Genomic DNA, 10026 nt, shown 5'->3' with positions numbered 1-10026 from the left:
CAGATTCTGAGTAATCTGTCTAAACAACTGTAATTATTGAAAGTGAAAATTATTTTTCTAGTGTTAAGTTTAAAGTCTGGTAACCAAAAAGTGATTATTATTTAGTGTATATATATATATATATATATATATATATATATATATATATATGTATTACTGACATTTTAAGAGATGTATTATACCAAGGGAAACTGTTTTACAAGCATATATCTCACTGCTTGTTATATATATTTTTTTCTTTGTTTTTGCTGGATTTAAAAACTTTTTAAATAGCCTTTTTTTTCCCACAAATTCCTTTGTATATATATTTATATATATATATATATAATATATATTATATATGTATATATATATATTATATATGTATATTATATATGTATATATATATTATATATGTATATTATATATGTATATATATATATGTATTTTTTTAATTGCAATTTAGGTTCTGGGGTACATGTGCAAAACAGAACATGCAGGATTGTTGCATAGGTACATACATGGCAATGTGGTTTCCTGCCTCCATCCCCCCATTATCTATATCTGGCATTTCTCCCCATGTTATCCCTCCCCAACCTCCCTACCTGCCACTGTCCTTCCCCTATTGCCTCCAAGAGACCCCAGTGTGTGATGTTCTATTCTCTGTGTCCATGAATTCTCATTGTTCAACATTCACCTATGAGTGAGAACATGTGGTGTTTGATTTTCTGTTCTTGTGTCAGTTTGCTGAGAGTGATGGTTTCCAGGTTCATCCATATCCCTACAAAGGACACGAACTCATCATTTTGATGGCTGTATAGTATTCCATGGTGTATATGTGCCACATTTTTCCTGTCCAGTCTATCATTGATGGGCATTTGGGTTGGTTCCAGGTCTTTGCTATTGTAAACAGTGCTTCAGTGAACATTCGTGTGCAAGTGTCCTTATAGTAGAACGATTTCTAACCCTTTGGATATTACCCAGTAATGGGATTGCTGGGTCAAATGGAATTTCTATTTCTAGGTCCTTGAGGAATTGCCACACTGTCTTCCACAATTGCATTAATTTACACTCCCACCAACAGTGTAAAAGTGTTCCTACTTCTCCACATGCTCTCCAGCATGTGTTGTCTCCAGATTTTTTAATGATTGCCATTCTAATTGGCGTGAGATGGTATCTTAATGTGATTTTGATTTGCATTTCTCTCATAACAAGTGATGATGAGCATTTTTTCATGTTTGTTGGCTGCATATGTGCCTTCTTTTGAAAAGTGTCTGTTCATGCCCTTCACCCACTTTTGAATGAGTTTGTTTTTTTCTTTTAAATCAGTTTTAGTTCTTTGTAGATTCTGGATATTAGCCCTTTTTCAGATGGGTAGATTGCAAAATCTTTTTGCCATTCTGTTGGATACAGATTCACTCTAATGATTGTTTCTTTTGCTGTATAGAAGTTCTGGAATTTAATTAAATCCTATTTGTCTATCTTGGCTTTTGTTGCCAATGCTTTTGGTGTTTTATTTATTTATTTATTTATTTGTTTGTTTGTTTTTTTTTTTTTTTTTTTTATTTATTTATTTTTTTATTTTTTTATTTTTTATTGCATTTTAGGTTTTGGGCTACATGTGATGAACATGCAAGATTGTTGCATAGGTACACACTTGGCAGTGTGGTTTGCTGCCTTCCGTCCCCTCACCTGTATCTGTCATTTCTCCCCATGCTATCTCTTCCCACCTTCCCACCCCCCCGCCCCTGCCCCATTTCCCCCCAATGGACCCCAGTGTGTAGTGCTTCCCTCCCTGTGTCCATGTGTTCTCATTGTTCAACACCCACCTATGAGTGAGAATATATGGTGTTTGATTTTCTGTTCTTGTGTCAGTTGCTTTTGGTGTTTTAATCATGAAATCCTTGCCTATGCCTATGTCTGAATCGTTTTCCCTAGGCTTTCTTCTAGGGTTTTTATGATGTTAGGTCTTATGTTTAATCTTTAATCCATCTGGAGTTAATTTTACTGTAAGTCATCAGGAAGGTGTCCAGTTTCTGCTTTCTGCACATAGCTAGTCAGTTTTCCCAACAACATTTATTAAACAGGGAATCCTTTCCCCATTCTTGTTTTTGTCAATGATCAGAGGGTTGTAGATGTGTGATGTTTATTCCAAGGCCTCTGTTCTGTTCCATTGATCTATATCTCTGTTTTGGTACCAGTACCATGCTGTTTTTATTACTGTATCCTTGTAGGATAGTTTGAAGTCAGGTAGTGTGATGTCTCCAGCTTTGTTCTTTTTGTTTAGAATTGTCTTGGCTATGCGGGCTCTCTTTTGGTTCCACATGAAGTTTAAGGTGGTTTTTTCCAGTTCTGTGAAGAGGGTCATAGGTAGCTTGATGGGGTTAGAATTGAATCTATAAATTACTTTGGGCAGTATAGCCATTTTCATGATATTGATTCTTCCTACTCATGAGCATGGAATATTTTCTTATCTGTTTGTGTCCTCCCTTATTTCCTTGATCAGTGGTTTGTAGTTCTGCTTGAAGAGGTCCTTCACATCCTTTGTTAACTGTATTCCTAGGTATTTTATTCTCTTTGTAGCAATTGTGAATGACAGTTTGTTCTTGATTTGGCTCTCTTTTAGTCTATTATTGTGTAGGAATGCTTGTGTTTTCTGCACATTGATTTTGTATCCTGAGACTTGCTGAAGTTGCTTATCAGTTTCAGGAGATTTTGGGCGGAGACAATGGGGTCTTCTAGATATACAATCATGTTGTCTGCAAATAGAGACAATTTGACTTCCTCTTTTCCTAATTGAATACCCTTTATTTCTTTTTCTTGCCTGATTGCTCTGGCTAGAACTTCCAATACTATATTGAATATGAATGGTGAGAGAGGGCATCCTTGTCTAGTGCCAGATTTCAAAGGGAATGCTTCCAGTTTTTGCCCATTCAGTATGATACTGGCTGCAGATTTGTCATAAATAGCTTTTATTATTTTGAGATACATTCCATCGATACCCAGTTTATTGAGAATTTTTAGCATAAATGGCTGTTCAATTTTGTGGAAGGCCTTCTCTGCATCTATTGATATGATCATGTGGTTTTTGTCTTTGGTTCTGTTTATGTGGTGGATTATGTTTATAGACTTGTATGTGTTGAACCAGCCTTGCATCCCTGAGATGAAGCCTACTTGATCATGATAAGTTTTTGGATGTATGGTTGCAATTGGTTTACCAGTGTTTTATTGAAGATTTTACATCTATGTTCATCATGAATATTGGCCTAAGTTTTCTTTTTTAGTGAATCTCTGCCAGGTTTTGATATCAGGATGACACTGGTCTCATAAAATGATTTGGGAAGGAGTCTCTCTTTTTTGGATTGTTTGGAATAGTTTCAGATGGAATGGTACCAGCTCCTCTTTGCATGTCTGGTTGGAATTCAGCTGTGAACCCATCTGGACCTGGGCTGTTTTTGGTTGGTAGGCTATTAATTGCTGCCTCAACTTCAGCCCTTGTTATTGGTCTATTCCGAGTTTCAGTTTCTTCCTGGTTTAGGCTTGGTGGGGTGCCAGTGTCCAGGAATGTATCCATTTATTCCAGGTTTACTGGTTTATGTGCATAGAGTTGTTTGTAGTAATATCTGATGATGGTTTGTATTTCTGTGGAATTGGTGATATCCCCTTTATCATGTTATTATTGCATCTATTTGATTCTTCTCTCTTTTCTTTTTTATTAATCTGGCTAGTGGTCTATTTTGCTGATCTTTTTGATAAATGAGCTCCTGGATTTATTGATTTTTTTAAAGGGGTTTTTGTGTCTCTGTCTCCTTCAGTTCTGCTCTGATCTTAGTTATTTCTTGTCTTCTGCTAGCTTTTGAGTTTTTTTGATCTTGCTCCTCTAGCTCTTTCAATTTTGACAACAGGGTGTTGATTTTAGATCTTTCTTTTCTTCTCATGTGGGCATTTTTAGCTGTAGATTTCTCTCTAGACACTGCTTTAAATGTGTCCCAGAGATTCTGGTAATTGTGTCTTCAATGTCGTTGATTTCAAAGAACATCTTTATTTCTGCCTTCATTTCATTGTTTATCCAGTCAGCATTCAAGAGCCAGTTGTTCAGTTTCCCAGAAGTTGTGTGATTCTGAGTTAGTTTCTTAATTCTAAGTTCTGATTTGATTATATTGGTCTGTGAGACAGTTATGATTTTCATTATTTTGAATTGCTGAGGAGTGATTTACTTCCAATTATGTGGTCAGTTTTAGAGTAGGTGCAATGTTGTGCTGAGAAGAATGTATATTCTGTGGATTTGGGGTGGAAAGTTTTATATGTATATATATAAAGTTTGCTTGGTCCAGATCTGAGTTCAAGTCCTGGATATCCTTGTTAATTTTTTGTCTTGTTGATCTGTTTAACATTGACAGTAGAGTGTTAAAGTCTCCCAATATTATTGTGTGAGATCTGTCTCTTTGTAGGTCATTAAGAACTTGCTTTATGTATCTGGGTGCTCCTGTATTGGATGTGTAAATATTTAGGATCCTTAGCTCTTGTTGTTGCATTGATCCTTTTACTATTATGTAATGCCCTTCTTTGTCTCTTTTGATTTTTGTTGGTTTAAAGTCTATTTTATCAGAGACTATGATTGCAACTCCTGTTTTTTTTTTTTTTTTTCCTTTCCATTTGCTTGACAAATCTTCCTCCATCCCTTTATTTGTAGCCTATGTGTGTCCTTACACATGAGATGGGTTTCCTGGATACAGCACATGGACGGGTTTTGACGTTTTTCCAATTTGTCAGTCTGTGTCTTTTGATTGGCACATTTCACCCATTTAAGGTTAATATTGTTATGTATGAATTTGATCCTGCCATTTTGATGCTACCTAGTTGTTTTGCCTGTTAGTTGACACAGTTTCTTCATTGTGTCAATGCTTTTTACCATTTGGTACATTTTTGGAGTGGCTGATACTGGTTGTTTCTATGTTTAGTGCTTCTTTGAGAAGCTCTTATAAGGCAGGCCTGGTGGTGATGAAATCTCTGAATTGCTTGTTTGCAAAGGATTTTATTGTTTCTTCACTTATAAAGCTTAGTTTGGCTGGATATGAAATTCTAGGTTGAAAGTTGTTTTCTTTAAGGATGTTGAATATTGGCCCCCACTCTCTTCTGGCTTATATAGTTTCTGCCCAGAGATCTGCTGTGAGTCTGATGGGCTTCCCTTTGTGGGTAACTCGATCTTCCTTTCTGGCTGCCCTTAGCATTTTTTCCTTCATTTCAACCCTGGTGAATCTGACAATTATGTGCCTTGGGTTTGCTTTTCTTGAGGAATATCTTTGTGGTGTTCTCTGTATTTCCTGGACTTGAATATTGGTCTGTCTTGCTAGGTTGAGAAAGAATTATCCTGGATAATGTCCTGAAGAGTGTTTTCCAACTTGGATTCATTCTCAGTCCCATTTAGGTACAGTTATCAAACATAGATTAGGTTTTTTCACATAATCCCATATTTCTTGGAGGCTTTGTTCTTTTTACTCTTTTTTCTCTAATTGAGTTGATCTTCAATCTCTGATATCCTTTCTTCTGCTTGGTCAATTCAGCTATTGAAACTTGTGTATGCTTTGTGGAGTTCTCGGGTTGTGTTTTTCAGCTCCCTAAAGTCATTTATATTCTTCTCTATTCTCCTTAGCATTTTGTCAAACCTTTTTACAAGGTTCTTAGTTTCTTTGTGTTTGGTTAGAACATGTTCTTTTAGCTCTGAAAAGTTTGTTATTACCCACCTTCTGAAGCCCGTTTCTGCCAATTCATCAACTCATTCTCCATCCAGCTTTGTTTTCTTGGTGATAAGGAGCTGTGTTCCCTTGGAGAAGGAGAGGTGTTCTGGTTTTTGGTGTTTTTATCCTTTTTGCACTGGTTGCTTCCTATCTTTGTAAACTTATCTACCTGTGGTCTTTTTAGTTGGTGACTTTTGGATGGGATCTCTGAGTGAATGTCCTTTTTGTTGATGTTGAAGTTATATCTTTCTTTTTTTTTTTTTAGTTTTCCTTCTAACAGTCAGGCCCCTTTACTCTAGGACCTCTGGAGGTCCACTGCAGATCTTCCTTGCCTGGGGATCACCTGCAGTGGCTGCAGAATAGTAAGGGTTGCTGCCAGTTTCTTCTCCTGTTATTTTTGTCCCAGGATACACACCAGATATTAACCTGAGCTCTTTTTTATGAGGTGTCTCTTTGGATATATGGGGATTGGGAAGCTGAGGAGACAGTCTGTTCCTTATAAGAGTTCAGTTACTCTGCTGGGAGCTCCGTTGGTCCATTCAAATGTGATGGGCTGGTAAGTTTAAGTCTGCTGCAGTGGGACTCATAACTGCCTTTTTCCCAAGTGCTCTGTCCTAGGAAGGTGGGGCTTTACTTTTTTAATGTGCTGCTGCTTCTCTTCAGAGATGCCCTGCCCAGCAAGGAGGTAGCCTAGTCACAGTCTGCCAACAGAGGCATTGCTGAGCTGATATGTGCTCTCTCCTGCTGCAGTACAAACTTCCTTGCAGTTTTGTTTTCAGAGGTATAGTAATGGCAGTATGCCTCGGTAATGGTGGACAGCCTCAGTAGCGGTGGACTACCTCAGTAATGGTGGATGTCCTTCCCCTCACAGAGCTGGACCGTCCTGGATCCAGCTGTGCTAGCTGTGAAACTCTCAATCTATGGCATTTCAGATTGCTGGTCTTTGTGGGGGTGGGACCTGCCGAGCCAGATCACCTGGCTCTGTGTTTCAGCACCCTTTTTTATAGTTGAATGGGCGGCTCTGTCTCCCAGGCATTGCAGGTGCCAGTTGAAACAGCCACCCAGATTTGTGTGAGTTTTTGTGTGGAGACCTGCTGCACTGGCTGAAACAGCCGTTCTGGAAACTCGTGGTGCTTTTCATCCCAGGAATCTCCTGGTCTGTGGGCAGTAAAAATTCATTTGGAAATGTGGTGTTCACTCACCCTCTGCATCGTTCTTGCTGGGAACTGCACTCCAGAGCTGTTCCTTTTTGGCCATCTTGGATCCATACTCCTCTTCTTACGTATTCTCAGCATGGAATTCAAAAGGAAAGTGACTGGTAATTTTTTGTTTTATTTTCAGATATATATATAGATTGATCAATGGATTGATTTATTGATCAGGGCTCACTTCAACCTCTGCCTCCCAGGTGCAATTGATTCTCCTGCCTCAGCCTCCCGAGAGGCTGAAGCTAGTTTTTTATTTATTTTTTTTTATGATTAAAATGCGTAACATGAGATTTGCCCTTTTAACAAAATTTTAAGCCTAGTCTACAGTATTGTTAATTAAAGGCACATTGTTATATAGAAGACCTATGGGATTTTTTTGTTTTGCATGACTAAATTTACCCATTGAACAGCAATTCCTTATTATTCATTCCCCCTAGTCCTTGACAATTGCTATTCTACTTTCTACTTCTATGATTTTTGACTACCTTAGATAACTCATGTAAGTGGACTCACACAGTATGTGTCTTTCTATGATAGGCTAATTCCACATAAAATAATGCCCTCAAAGTTCATCCATGTTGTCACATATGGCAGGATTTCCTTCTTTATTAAGGCTGAATAATGTGTATATTTTACATAGTCACATACAATTATGTGTATATATCTCATTTTTAAATCCATTCATCCTTTGATGGACATTTAGGGTGTATCCACATCTTGGCTATTGTGAATAGTGCTAAAAAACATGGAAGTATGTTCAAAGAGATACTTATTTCAGTTCTTTTAGTTAGATATCCAGCAGTATGGTTGCTGGACCATTTAGTAGTTATATTTTTTAGTTTTTTGAAGAAATTCCATATTGTTTTCCACAGTGGCTTTACCATTTTACATTTCCACCAACAGTGTACAGGAGTTTCCTGTTTTGCACATTCTTACCAACACTTATCTCTTATTTCACAATAACCAATCTAATAGGTGTGTACCAATATCTTATGTGTTTGATTTGGATTTCTCTGATGATTAGCAATGTTGAGCATTTTTTAAATATATCAGTTGGCCAGTTGTATGCCTGCTTTGGAAAAATGTCTGTTCAAGTCCTTTGCTAATATTTTAATCAGATTGTTACTTTTGCTGTTGAGGTTTTGGAATTTCTTATATACATTGAATAACAAACCCTTGTCAGATATAGAGTTTGCAAATATTTTCTCCCATTTCATAGGTTGCCTTTTAACTCTGTTAATTGTTACCTTTGCAGTGCAGAAACATTTTAGTTTGATGAAATCTCACTTATCTGAGTTTCTTTTGCTGCCTATTCTTTTGGTTTCATATCCAAGAAAGCATTGTCAAGTCCAATGTCTCGAATCTATTTCTCTATGATTCCTTCTTGTAGTTTTACAGCTTCAGGTCTTATGTTTAAGTCTTTAATCAATTTCGAGTTGATTTTTATGTATGCTATAAGATGAGATTTCAATTTCATTCTGTTACATTTGGATATCCTATCAAGTTTTCATAACAGTATTTGTTAAAAAGACTATCTATCATTTCCCTATTGTGTATTACTCTTGCCACAAGTCAGTTCACTATATGTGGCTGGGTCTATTTCTGGGCTCTCTATTGTGTTGCTTTGGCCTATTTGCCTGCCTTTATGCCAGTTCCTTACAGCTTTGATTGCTGTCATTTTGTAATATATTTTGAAGTCCAGAAGTGTGAGGCATCCAGTTTTGTCAGATATGGAGTTTGCAAATATTTAGCAATAAATAAAGATCATTTTGACTATTTGAGTTGCCTTGCGATTCCACATATATGGTAGGACTGATTTTTCTATTTTTGCAAAATGCCATTAGTATTTTGCTAGGAATTACACTGAAATCTGTAGATTGCTTTGGATGGTATGGATATTTCAACAACATCTTCCAATCCATGAACATGATATATTTTCCATTTATTTGTGTCTTCTTTAATTTCTTTCAGCGATGTTTTATACTTTTTAATGTACAACTCTTTTGCTTTCTTGATTACCTTCATTCTTATGTCTTCTTTTCCTTTTTATGCTATTATAAATTAGATGTTTAAAAAAATCTTTAAAAATTATTTATTGTTAATGAATATAATTGTAACCATGATTTATATATTGATTTTCTATCCTGCAACTTTGTTGAATGTATATTTTATTTATAACAGCATTTTTGTGGATTCTCTGATTTTCTATTTATAATAACATGTATCCTGTAAGCAGAGATAATTTTATTTCTCACTTTACAAGTTGGATGCCTTTTGATTCTTTTTCTTGAGTAAGTATCCTAGCTAGGACTACCTGTACTATGTTGAGTAAAAGTGGTGAGAGTGTTGTTACCTTGTTTCTGATCTGAAATGGAAAGTTTTCAGTTTTTTATCATTGAGTATGGTGTCAACTATAGGCTTTTCATATATGGCCCTTATTATGTTGAGATAATACCTTTTATTTCTAGTATTGAGTGAGTTTTTTTTATCATAAAAGGATATTGAAGTTTGTCAAATATTGTTTTCCTCTACTCAGATAATCTTGTGAATTTTACCCTTTATTAGTTAAATGTGGTGCTATAGCATAAATATTTGTATCATTCCGATTTATACATTAAAACCTAATCTCTAATATGACGGCATTAGAAGATGGGGTCTTTGGAAGGTGATTATGTCATAAGGGCTCTACCATCATGACTGGGATTAGTGTTTTTAATCAAAGAAATTCCAGAGAGCTAGCTAGTTCCTTCCACCACTTGAGGATGCAGGGAAAATAAGCTGTACATGGGGCTCAGAGCCTCATCAGATAAAAACTCTGTTGATGCTTTGATCTTAGACTACTCAGATGAGAGTTGTTTATAAACCACCCAGGTTGTGTTATTTTGTTATAGCAGCCCAAATGAACTAAAGCATATAGTGTATCTCATTGATTTATTTTATATGTTAACCCATTGTGCCATTCTTGGATCTCAGGAATAAATCCCACTTGGTCATTTTGTATGATAATTTTAATGTGGCATTGAATTAGTTTCCTAGTATTTTGTTGAGTATTTTTATATCTATATTCATGGGGAATATTGGCCTGTAGTTTCCTTTTCTTG

This window comes from Saimiri boliviensis, chromosome 4 (assembly GCF_048565385.1).
Source record: "Saimiri boliviensis isolate mSaiBol1 chromosome 4, mSaiBol1.pri, whole genome shotgun sequence".
NCBI lineage: Eukaryota > Metazoa > Chordata > Mammalia > Primates > Cebidae > Saimiri > Saimiri boliviensis.
The sequence above is the reverse complement of the archived record's forward strand: the minus strand, read 5'-3'. Positions refer to the sequence as shown.